General features: G+C 44.1%; 1 protein-coding gene across 2 annotated transcripts in view; it reads right to left on the reverse strand.

Annotated features, from left to right (window-relative positions):
• LOC116814744 (potassium voltage-gated channel subfamily A member 5) overlaps positions 1-13,128 on the reverse strand; it is a 29,988-nt gene that overhangs the window by 3,983 nt on the left and 12,877 nt on the right. Inside the window, exon 2 of one of the 2 annotated variants that reach the window (XM_032762565.2) lies at positions 2,945-3,012. The exons of the other annotated variant lie outside the window; for it this stretch is intronic. The gene's annotated coding sequence lies outside the window, so the exon portion shown is untranslated. Of the gene's footprint in view, positions 1-2,944; positions 3,013-13,128 lie in introns of those variants that run through there. 2 annotated transcript variants of the gene reach the window in all.

Genomic DNA, 13,128 nt, shown 5'->3' on the forward strand with positions numbered 1-13,128 from the left:
TGTCTTACATTTGAGGAGGCCAATCAGCTCCAGCTGGGTCAACAACTCACTGGTCTCTAAAAATAACTGTGTAACAGTACTTGGAGCTGGAGCTCTGAACCTTGAGAGGGAGTGGCTTCAGAGTTTGTCTCCGTCTCTATCTGCACTTCAAAGAAGCTTGTCTATCAGCTATTTATCTAAGACTAGCATGGCCACTGGACCACCTCATGTTCCTGGCTTCACTCGCTCTGAATGCCAATGTCTTGCTGTGTAGCCTTACCCTTAGGGGTTGATTGTCCTCGCTTGAACAGGTGATGTGAGGATCAATGAAGAGGTGGAGGGCTGTGTGGCTCCCCTCCTCCCAGGAGGTTGAGCCCGTCCATCTATCATCAGGGCAGAACTACGGGCAAGCCCCGCCCCCAAGGTCAGGTGGCGCCGAAGTATTAAAAGCGGCGCCGGCCTTCGTTGGGAGCTCAGCTGCTGCCAGAGGCAAATTGACCAGCCAACTCTTCTGGGAGGTTTCCGGCTTGATAGTATCAGCCTTGTTGGAAAGACCCGCGAGCAACATACCTGAGCTGCTGGAACTACCAAAGCTGCCGGCCCAACTCGCCTGGAGAACCTTCATCGACCGCCTGGCCGCTACCCAGGGTGTTGCACCATCTACCTAACCCGGACTGGAGAGCCCATAGGGGTAGATTGAGCTTGGACAGTAGGAGGTGAGGGGGTGGAGGTAGCCCGGGGGGCTGAATACAGTCAGGCCGCAGGAAGCGGCCCAAGCTGATTTGTGGGTGTCGGGTCAGATCCCACTGATCCTTGTCAGTGGTGTTTTCGCTGGACCCCACTGCTGCACTAGCGGCGACAGCTGCTACTTAGGGCCCGGGGGCCGGAACGCAGAGGTGGTGGGCCTGCGTCCCCTTCCACCCTCTGTAACCCTGGCTTGAGCGGGTGACCCTTGGCAAGTTTTCAGATGACACTAAACTGGGAGGAGTGGGAGATACGCTGGAGTGTAGGGATAGGATACAGAGGGACCTAGGCAAATTAGAGGATTGGGCCAAAAGAAATCTGATGAGGTTCAACAAGGACAAGTGCAGAGTTCTGCACTTAGGAAGGTAGAATCCCATGCACTGCTACAGACTAGGAACCTAATGGCTAGGCAGCAGTTCTGCAAAGGACCTAGGGGTTACAGTGGACGAGAAGCTGGATATGAGTCGACAGTGTGCCCTTGTTGCCAAGAAGGCTAATGGCATTTTGGGTTGTACAAGTAGGGACATTGCAAGCAGATTGAGGAACATGATCATTCCCCTCTATTCGACATTGGTGAGGCCTCATCTGGAGTACAGGGTTAGTGCATGAGCCTCTATTGCATGAGCTAAAAGTCAACTGGCTGTTAGCTAAGGCTATAGAGCAGACTCAATCTCTCTCTCCCTAAGTGGTCTCGGTGCCGCTAGATGGGACAGAACATCATACCCAGAAGGTGTGTGGGTTACATGTGGTACCAGCATAACACAGTAACAGCATAACAGCCAGTACAACCTGGTAGTGTAATACAGCCTACACTGACAGAAGGTGGTTTTCCATCAGTATGGGAACATCACTTCCCCTAGCGATGTTAGCGAGATCAGAGAAAGTATTTTTCTGTTGACCTTGCTGCATCTGCGCTGTGGATTTTCACACCCCTGAGCGAGGTAATTCTGTCAGCCTAAATTTTTTCAGTGTAGACCAGGCCACAGAAAAGTTAGATAAAAACATAAATACACTTGCTGGAAGACTGCAATATAACACTACTTCATTTCAGAGAATTCAGAAAGAGAACACATAAGAACCCAAACAGAGAGAGCGAGAGAAAGAAAAAGAAAAGCAGGTTGGTCCCTAAGGCAGTGAGGTACAACTGACCCCACCTTGCTTTAAGCTGGCTTTTTCCAGACTGACTGCGTGCTGACTGACTAAGATGACCCAAATCACATGGCTTTGGTAAGAGACCTCATTCCTGCAAGCAGAACTAGAAAATGCCTCATATTTAAAATGATAGCTAGTCATTTTTAATCAGTTTCCCATACACCACACAAACAAAATTTGTTAGGTTGAAAGAATGTTTCATTGTAGTCCAGTGAGCAACCAAACTACAACATTACATTTTTGCTATACAACTTCTGCACTTCTTAAAAAATACAATAATTAGAATACCTGGCAATGAAAAGTTAAAGTGTCCAGTCAGTTCCCCATGGCCTTATAATCCTTCATCACTCACCATCCAGCCCATAAACACCACTTACCAAGCTTAATTTTGCCTCCTAAAATTTGAAGACACATGCACAATGGTGCAAATAACACATTGCTATGAGACTGAAAAATACCATTTTGTATTCAAGGGATTCATTTTCAATAACCTCCCAGTAATTTGTTACAGTGATATCCGAATATGTTTTCAGGAGGGTACATTCAGGTTGGGTGGGTGTTGTAGGTTGGGTAAGCCAACACCGATAATTTTCACTATTGCAGACTTGAGAATAAATCATCAGTTTTCATCATGGCAAAGGGCTAATTGTGGGGTGCTCCAAGCTTCTGCACTAGGTATCATGTTGTTTAATACACTTATAATGATCTGGAAAAGGGAGTGAATAGTGAGGCAACAACATTGGCAGATGACTCAAAAGTTATTTTGGACCAGAAAGGACTATAAGGAACTTCAAAGAAAGCTAAACAAGCTAGCGGAATGGACAACTTGATAGCCAATGGCCAGTGAATATTTCGGGGGGGAGGGGTATTAAACCACTCTTACACTTTAAGGGTTCTATATTAACTGTATCCACTCAAGAAAGAGATTTGGTCATCATTGTAAACAGCTCAATGAAGAGCTTTGCTCTATGTGCAGCTGTGCTCAGAAAAGCAACCAAGATGTTCGGATGTATCAGGAATGAGATGGAGAATAACTAAAAAAAAAATTATGATGCCGTTGTACAAATCAATGGTGCAGCGTCATCTGGGTACTGCGTGCAGCACCGGTCACTCCAGGTCCAAAAAGGTACTGCAGACCTAGAGGGAATTCAGAGAAAGACAATGAGAATGATCAAAGACCTAGAAATATTGCTATATGAAAAGAGACTGAAAAGACTGGGACTGTTTATTTTAAAAAGGAGATGAATAAGGGAATACATGATAAAAGTCTATAAAATAATGAATAGTATAGATAAGGTAGATTGGAAGCTTCCACTATCCCTAACTTATAACACAAGAACAAGGGGGGATTCAATCAAAATAAGAGGTGGGAAACTTGAAATCAGTAAAAGGAAATACTTTTTCACTCAACAGGGAACTAAGCTGTGGAACTCACTGCCACAAGAAGTAGTTAAGTCCGAGAACGTAACCAGATTCAAAAAGGAATTGGCTAGTTATATGGATATTATGAATACCCAAAGTTATCATAAATGACAATAAAACATTTGGGAGGGATATTAAACTTTGTGCTTTCGGGCTTATGCCAGTCTCTAACTATTAGAGACCAGGATGAGACCTAATGGCTACTGTCAGAGGCAGGATACTGGGTTAAACGGACCACTGTCTGACCCAGTATGGCAAGTCCTATGTTCCTAAATCAGGCCCTGTGCAACCCTATATTTTAAATTGAATCACATCTAATAGCAATATAACTTAATCTTTTTAATAGTTGGTCGTCTCAAGACAAACATGAAAGCATCCCTTGAATTAGACACAGATGAGTTGCTTTTCAATTTTGGTGTCAATTGCAAATTGGATCATGGCTGACTGTACACCAAAGAAATGCATGACAAAGAGAGATGTGAGACAGCCATGCTGTGTGAAGAGATGGACATTTATTTATTATTCATTACTATTATTATTCAAAAAGCATCAGGAAACCCTAAGAGTCTTGGAAGTATCTAAAAATAGTAGGGTGCATTACTGTTTGAAGACTGACAGATGGAACTCTACATAGTGGCAACTATATTAAAAGAAAAGTTAAGAGAGAACAAAGAGAGTAAATGTCTGAGTCCTGCTACTTTTTGAAGGAGAACATCAACAAGATAGTATAAAGCCTCCTCATCTCTTCCAGTGGTTGCACTTTTGCTTCACAACTGTGACAGAGGGAGCTCCAAAGGCCAGAGCTGAAAGTCACTGCAAAGCCAAGAAAGAAGAAAATATTTAGGATGAGATTTTCAAAAGCATCAGCTTTAGCATAACTGCACTCACTGAAATCAATGAACTTCCACTGGCTTCATGGGAGCACAGTTATGCCAATCCAAAGTTCCTTTAACAATTCCAGGCTTATTTTTTACTGCAGTGAGTTCATTTAGAATGAATGTATCTGAACTGACATGTTTGCGCCAATACTTATTTCTGGTACCCTTCAAAATACTGCTTAACATCCTCTTACACTGTCGTATTATGAATCACTGCAATATCAAATCATCTGTGATATGCTCTCAGATTGATTTCATAGGGAATGTACAAAGCCCCACTTGACTCAGAACTCCTTCTGCAGTTCTATTTTCCAGGTTAAGCATTATGCACTGACAGTGACATCAGGCCTTATATAATTTCATGTGATGTCTTTCTAGACAGCGTAGATACTGACTGAATCGCAACTTTGCTTTAGCGTTGACAATGAATAATAATTATATTGCCTCCAGCCTTTTCCAAAATACCTTGTCATCTTACAGCTAGTTCAGAGCCATGCTGAGGCCCAATCCAGCTCTCACAGAAGTCAATGGGAAAATGCTGGTTGTAGTCAATGGGAGAAGGACCGTGCTCCTGGGGCTCAATCCTGCTCTTATTGAAGCCAATGACAAAAGTATCATTGATCTATATGGTACAAAACCAGGCCTGTGGGGTTCAAGTTATAGCACAAACCAAATAGGTTTCAGCAGGTCTGTTTGTGACCTGAATTCTGTCCCTGGGTGTGCCTTCTGGGCAGGAACAGAACAGAAATTTTCACACTTTAAAGGATTTATTTTACTCTGCCAATATTTGCCTATAATGCCCATGAACCTTGATGAGACCTATAGTACGTTTGCACATCAAACACTATGATGCAACCCCAGCAGCATCTGTGCCTTCTGATGGCCTTTAATTTCCAGTGACTTCAATGGGCATTGAGGGCACTTAGTACCCAACAGGAGGTGTTCAACATCTTGCAGCATTGGGCCTTGGTGTAGATGTATAGACAGAGGTGAAAGTAAGCCGCTATGGTGTACCAGCAAGAGGCAATATGCCGTGCCGGACTGGACCAGCTTTCATGGCGGTGATTTAAAGGGCCCAGGGCTCCAGCTGCTGCAGGAAGCCCCGGACCCTTTAAAGCGACACCTGAGCTCCGACAGCCAGGCTCAGGCAGGGATTTAAACGGCCCGCTGCTCCTGCCACTGCGGGGAGCTTCAGACCCCTTAAATCCCTGCAGGAGCTCCAGCAGCCAGGCTCGGGCAGGGATTTAAAGGGCCTAGAACTCCATGGTGGCCAGAGCCCCAGGCCCTTTAATTCACCCCTGAACCCTGGGGCTCCCAGCCGCCTCTTCAGCTGGTAGCTCCAGGTGATTTAAAAGCCCTGGGGCTCCCAGCCACAGCTGGAGCCCCAGGGCCTTTAAATCGTGGAAGGCCCTGCCTCTTCTGGTTGAGGCCACGCCCCTGCTCAGGACTCCAGTGTACTGGTAAGTCCTTTAAGTTACTTTCACCCCTGTGTATAGATGACTATAGATGGTGGGTAACATTTCATTGGTGATTTAGGAATCTAAGGGTTTGTCTACATAGTGGGATAGTGTGTTCTACAGGGGTACAATTTCTAAAGCACACTAATGTGTTGCACAGTAATTGGTCCATGTAGACCCTGCTGGTATGCTTAAATGTAGTGGTCTTTCAAACAGCACTATGTTAAAGTGCACTAGGGAACCGTTAGTTTGCACTAGCAGGGTCTACATGGATCAATTAATGCACAAGACGTTAGTTGCACTTTACAAATCACACCCCTGTAGAGCACATTACCCCACATGTAGACCAGTCCTGAGTACCACTGGCTTTCAGTGACTTTCCTAACCATCTATGTGACTTTTGAAAATGGGATTTAGTCCCAGATCCTCAAAAGGTATTTAAGTGCCTAATTGCCATTGGTTTCAAAGGGAGTAAGGCTTGGTCTACAATTGAAAGTTGTACCTGTATAACTATTTCATAGGGGTCTGGGCTTTTGTACCATTAGAGTTATATGGGTACAACCCCTACTGGAGGCATAGTTATGCTAGTATAAAGGTGACTTTTATACCGGTATAGTTTATTCCCCTTCTTGCACAGAAATAGCTATACCGGTTTAAAGCACCTTTATACTAATACAACACCAGTTGAGATGTATCGCTTTGACTATACCAGTATAGTTAAAGTACTGCAACTTTCAAATGTAGACAAGGTATTGGGTGCCTAAATGTCTTTGAAGATCTGGGCTTTAGCACTTGTCTACATGGGGAAATTTACAGGCATTTCAATTGCAGTATAATTGTACCAGATTAGTTAAACCCAATTTAGCCTCACGTGAACACTGTCAATTGGAAAAAAAAGTGGTCTTAATTAGGTTTAGTTTAATCCACTTCCAAAGCAAATTAAACTAAACTGAATTAAATCCATGTTTATTCCAAATGAGAGTATCAACATAAGTGTTTAATCCAGTTTAACTAATCTGGTTAAAATTCACATTTTTGGTTAATTCAGATTAACTCTCCTATGTGTTCCTATGTAGATAAGGCCTTAGGCTCTTAAGGCACATACGTGCTTTTGAAAATATTACCTCCAATGCCTAGTTTTTATCTATATCATGAAAATTGTTGTGATATGCTGATAGCACACTCTAAATGGGTATAGTAAAGTTACACATTGAGTCCATACTGCACATCTATCTATCTAGCCAACTAGCTCCCTTTTAAGATTTTTTCTGATAGCACTCACCACCATAGTGCCCAAGCTATGACATTAAATTCATAGGTGGATTCTCTGGATGCGTACATCATATGGCAATGACCAAAATACACTTCCAGCTCCAATTATTTTATGGCATATCAACTCTGGGAATAAGCCCATTTGGCAGCACGTTGGGCTTTTATTCTACAATGTACTTTGCATATACATTACTTGCTTTTAGCCTGTGTACTTACTACATTATCTTAGGTTTCAGAGTGGTAGCTGTGTTAGTCTGCATCAGCAAAAACAATGAGGAGTCCTTATGGCACTTTAGAGACTAACAAATTTATTTGGGCATAAGCTTTTGTGGGCTAGAATCCACTTCATCAGATGCATGGAGTGGAAAATACAGTAGCGGTATAAATACACAGCATAGGAACAGATGAGAGTTGCCTTACCAAGTGTGAGGTCAGTCTAATGAGGCAATTCAATTAACAGCAGGATACCAAGGGAAGAAAGATAACTTTTGAAGTGGTAATGAGAGTGGCCCATTTCAAAATTGACAAGAGGGTGTGAGTAAGAGTAGGGGGAAATTATATGGGGGAAATTAGGTTTTGTAATGACCCAATCACTTCCAGTCTTTATTCAGGCCTAATTTAATGGCGTCCAGTTTGCAAATTAATTCCAGTTCTGCAATTTCACATTGGAATCTGTTTTTGAAGTTTTGTTGTTGAAGAATTGCCACTTTTAGGTCTGTAATTGAGGGACCAGGGAGATTGAAGTGTTCTACTGGTTTTTGAATGTTATAATTCCTGATGTCAGATTTGTGTCCATTTATTCTTTTGCTTAGAGAATATCTGGCTTGGCCAATGTACCTGGCAGAGGGGCATTGCTGGCACATAATGGCATATATCACAGTCTCTATGCAAAAGAATATTTTCAATTATCATGAAATACATATTTTCTTTTTAAGACAGTCACCTTTGAGGGTCACAATTTACATCCCCGAGGGCTGTAAGTGGCTCCCAGTACACACATTGGATACCAGAGCTGCATCCAAATGTATTCCGTTATATAGTGCATAAACTGATTGTATAAATGAGGCATGCCGGAATGTATTGTTTTCACAGTAGTTAATCAAGGAAGCAATGATGTTTTTCCAGAAACAAATAGAGTGTTTATCAAAAGTTACTTGCCATATAACAAGAGGTTTAAGCAGAGCATCAAGGTACAAAGAAAGACCTTGGGCAGATTTTTCTGCCTGTTTATATGGTCAACATCCCGATATGAAACAGCCTCTTCTTCAGTTAGGTCCAGATTACAAAGGTATGTAGGTACCTAAACCCCAAATGTAGGCACCTACAACCCACTTTTAGGCTCCATAGAGATCCACAAAACTCATGCCAAACCAGGAAGGCACATAAACTCATTCAGTGGCTAAGTTTTGGCAGTGAAAGTTCCCTAGAGGCCTGTGATAAATGAAGGGAAGAGGGTAGCTCCTTTTTATGGACACCCAGCCAGCCAGTAGCTATAAAATCTCACTTTGTGGCTGTTCTCTAATTGCTCTATCTGCAAAGAGTTAAAAAGTCTCACTGCTATGCAAAGGTAAAAGGAAATAAGTTGGCACCTGGGCGAAAGAGCCAATGGGGAGGCTAGAACTTTTTAAAATTGAAAGAAGACTCCTCTTTTGTCTGCCTGTGTTGTTCTCCTGGGGAGAAGTGAACAGGACAACAACTATGCTGTAAGAAACTTGGGGCCAGGTATGAAAAATTCCCAGTATCATAACTAGAAACTACTCATTTGAAACCTCAGATATGTAAGTAGATCAGGAAATGTCTAGGAGGAAGCGATTAGGTTTATCTCTTTTTATTTCTTTATGGCTTGTGAACTCCTCTGTGCTAACCCCAGGCGTTTTGGTTTTGCTTCTAACCTTTAAGCTGGACCGCAAAAAGCTATTCTAGATGCTTAATCCTTGTAATTTTTTTTATTTAATCTAGCAAATGCCTACATTCCCAGACGTATTTTCTTTCCTTTTTTTTAATTAATAAAGTTTACCTTTTTAAAGAACAGAATTGGATTTTTGTGTCTTAAGAGGTTTGTGCACATGTTGTTTAATTAGCAGGTGGCAACAGCTGATTTCTTTTTATTTTCTCAGCTCTTCCCCAGATGGGGGGTGAAAAGGCTTGAGGGTACCCCACAGGAAGGAATTCCCAAGTGCGCCTTCCTGGGTTCTCAAAGGGGTTCTGCACTTGAGTGGTGGCAGTATCTACCCATCCAAGGTCATAAAAAGCTGTAACCTTGGGAATTTACTACAACTGGAGTGGCCAGTATTAATTTTTAAAATCCTTGCAGGCCCCCACCTTCTGCATTCGAAGTGCCAGAGCAGTGATTCAGCCTTGCCAGGGCTTAAGCTTCTGTACACACAGTGCTGCCTCACTGTAGGCACCTGGGGAACTATCTTCCACCTAAGCTCCAAAGCAATTCACAAATCAGGGAAGACAGGCATTTGGCTACCTAAGTCCTGTGCAGGGCCCGATCCGGTAGGCATGCTCAGAAACCATCTACAAGATAGGGTCCCTTTCAAAATCCAACCAGAGGAGGAGGTGGTGGTCATGCCTGTGCCCTCTAAGGTGGGTGCCCTAATCACTGGGCTACAAAGTCATTCTCTCTCTCTCTCTCTGGCCCAATGACTCTTTAAGCATTTATCCACAGTGGAACAGTCACTGGGAGTGTGAAAGAGAGAGTGCAAGAGAGCATGATTCTGTGATCCAGTGTTAGGGCACCCATGTGGGAGATCCTGGGTGCCTAGTCCTTGCTACAGTCACTCTGTAATGATCTATCCTCAGAGGAACAGCTTCAACAGCTACCTACTGGCTCAGTAATCTGGGCTTGGTTATTTGAACATTGATCATCACCTCTCTGGCCATACGAAAGAAGAACAGAAGAAATTGAAGGAGCCCCCACCTCAGATTACCCCATAGCTCAGTAGTTAGAGGGGTGGATGATCCCTGTTCAAGTCCTTTCTCCCACCGCCTCCAGCAAAAGGGAGGAGAAAAGATGAGTGGTGCCGCTGCCTCCTCCTCTGCCTGTAGTTACTGCCTGCCTAAGCCACCCTTATGAGAAACTTCTGAGGTGCCTAAACCGCCTAACTTCAGGAGAGCAGTTCCTGGTTGTAAATAGCTAGCTGAGATTGTCACCTCAGCTGCACGTGCAGCCTGGACGTAGGCATCTGTCTCTCTGAGAGGGGTGGGGCTTAGCACACACCCTTCTCCCTGACATCACCCATTGGCTAGTTTAGGCAGCTCCCCACCTAGTGCACTGGCTCTTGGGATACTGAGCAACCCAATGCCTAAGTTCCATTGTGAATCTGAGCCCTTGTGCCTGATTTAATGGAAGTGTTTCTAGTGACTCCAAGGGGTGTTGGAAGAGACCCTTAATGAGGGAGCACTTAACCCTTTGCATACAGCTATGGCACCAACAAAAGAGCGGCATGATGAAGCACTGTAACATACCAAATGACCAGAGTGACTGCAGGCCAGACTTTTAAAATTTTTAAAGGTATTTAGATGCCTAAAGATGCAGATAAGCACCTAGTGGAATTTCCAAAAGTGTCCTACGAGGCATCTCTGTCTGCACTTCTAGGCACTTAAATACCTTCCAAAATCTGGGCCTAAATCCTTGGAGTTAAGGCACAAGACTGAGGCTCAGGAAATGTGCATCTTATTCCTGGCCCTGATGTTGTGTGCCCTTGGGCATGGTGCTTAGGGCTCAGTTGTGCTCAGTAGGCAAAGCCCTGCATTGGAAGCAATATGGAGCTCCACTACCCCAAGGGAAGTTCTAGGGAAAGTTTTTCCTCCAAGGAGGAGAACACCAACTCCTATGCCAATTCTGGAGTTGCAGCATACATGGCTGCTTGGTGCACGGGATGGGGAGGCATCACCCAACCCCACTTAGAGGGTCTTGTGCCCCTGCAATTAAAATAAATTTAGCAATTCTGGAGCTTCAGGAAGCAAAGGGACTGCAACTGCTGTCCAGGGGAGCAAAAAGCAAATGGGGGTAGGGCTACTTTCCTTGTAACCCAGCCACCCACCCAGCTGGGCAGCTGGACCCTTGATCTTTCTGTGTTTCATTTTCCTAATGTGTAAAAAGGGGGTAATAATATAATCTACCTCCCTCCAAGGGGTGTTGTGAGGTTTAATAGGCCTGATCCATAGCCTACTGAAGTCAATGGGAGTCTCTCTGTTGATTTCAATGGGCTGTGGAGCAGGTTCTGGAATCACTGGATGGAACAAACTATCTTAATGGAAAGTTATTATTTTCCAGTGTTATAACAGACCCCTACTTCCCACTGGTATTTTGTAACTTCCCTGTAATCACTGTTTGTTACATTGCAAAAGAAAGACGGGAAAGAAAAATCAGCATGAGCTCAATTTAGTTCCTTATGATTGTTTTCCGGAAAGCCAGTGTGATGTTTTTCACTGTTACTCAGCAACACTACCTATAGCAGTGCAAGCACAAGGTAATTAGCACAGAGTGGGCCAAAATCTGTTCTCAGGATGCACCAGTACTAATCACTTGAACTGAGGTCGGTGCTCACTTACCCCATGTGCAACCCCATTAATTTGAATTGGGTTGCACCTCTGTAACTGACAGCAGAATTTGGCCTGCTCAGTGTAAAATGCTTCTGTATGCTAACTCTGTAGTTGATTTAATAAGGTGATTAAAATGAGCACACTGGGAAGCCTATAAAACTTGTTGATATGCCCAGTACTATTAATTAGCTGCATTCATTTCTTATCATTCTAGTTTTTCCTTGTATAATAAAAGGCCACGGGCCTGAGTCACCTCTGTGTTAGACCTTTTTTATGCTGCTTTACTCCAAATACACCAGCATAAAACTGGAGTAATGCAGTGGTGAATTAGACACAAGAACAGTATTAGCCATTTTTTTAATTGCCATCAGGGTTAAACCTTGTGTAGCAGGGCGAATCCCTGCTCCGACCCTGAAGAGGTTAAAAACAGCCCAGGGAAGGGGCTGAGGCTGGGGAAAGCAGCCTTTTAAGCTGGGCTGATTGGGGAAGTGGCTGCAGCTGGGGGCCACGCCCCAAACTGAGCTGCAGGGCCTAATAAGAAGGCCAGGGAAGCCAAAGGCAGAGAGTCTTCTTCTGCCTGTAGAGGGAGAAGGGTCTGGCTGCCAAAAACCAGAGCAGGTACCTAGGGTAAAGCAGTGCTGGGGAAAGGCAGTGGAGCTGGGGAGCTCCTACCTGGAAAGCCCCAGGCTGTGGCCTAGAATTAGACCAGGAGGTACAGGGGTTGCAGGGTGCAACCCAGGGGTAGGCCAAGGCAGCAGGTCCAGACCCCTTTGCCTATGATGAGAGGTTAATACTGCAGTCTGCCCCAGGGTGTGGGGCTAGCTAATGACTGGGCAGTTGCCAAGACCCTGAGGCAAAGTGGGGATAGAGGGGGGTTCCCTGGGGAGGGGAAACCCTAAGAAAAAGGGGTTACTGCCTGCGGGGGCAGAACCCCACATAGGAGCACCGGGGTCCAGGGAGGGACATGGGGCCAGAAGGTGGATCACCGGCCCGCAGAGGGCGCTTTGTGCTGGAAGTTTGAGCTAATTCCCGAAGTGACCAGCAGGAGGTGTCACGGGGTGAGTCACACCTGGTCACACTTGGAAAATCTTCTTTTCACCATGGTCCTTTGCAGCACAGATATTTTTCTCCCTTTAGGAAGTAAATGCAAATGTGGTTGCTTATCCTTTGGTAAGAAAAGGGAATTGAATGTATCCTCACTATATCAGAATTCATTTCTACTCTTTCCCTAAATAAAAGCGACAAGAACTACACACACCTGAGTGAAACAACTTCATTAATTAGGCTCCTTTTCAGGAAATGTACCTGTATCATATTTCCTATTCATGGGAGACTACAGCTTCACAGAATCTGATATTGGCAGCTCTCCCAGGATATTTTCCATTCGCACATATTTCTAAAAATGTCAACCTCACTGTAACCATGCTCATATGAGAAGCCCGACATCAGATGTGCATTAGATTGGGGGGAAAAAAATCACAAAGTGCTTTTAAAAAGGAAAACAAATTTCAAGTATGTCATGTTGGCCCTTGTCTACAACTCTGTTCCAATGATACTGAGAAACCATTTTTTAGACCCTGCGATGACATGGTCATGGTAATATAGTTTGAAAACTAGCAAGAAGATCTCTGCAGTTTTAATTTATGAACTATGGATTTTAGGTGAGACCT

The sequence above is a fragment of the Chelonoidis abingdonii genome, chromosome 1, assembly GCF_003597395.2.
Source record: "Chelonoidis abingdonii isolate Lonesome George chromosome 1, CheloAbing_2.0, whole genome shotgun sequence".
Classification (NCBI taxonomy): Eukaryota; Metazoa; Chordata; order Testudines; family Testudinidae; genus Chelonoidis; species Chelonoidis abingdonii.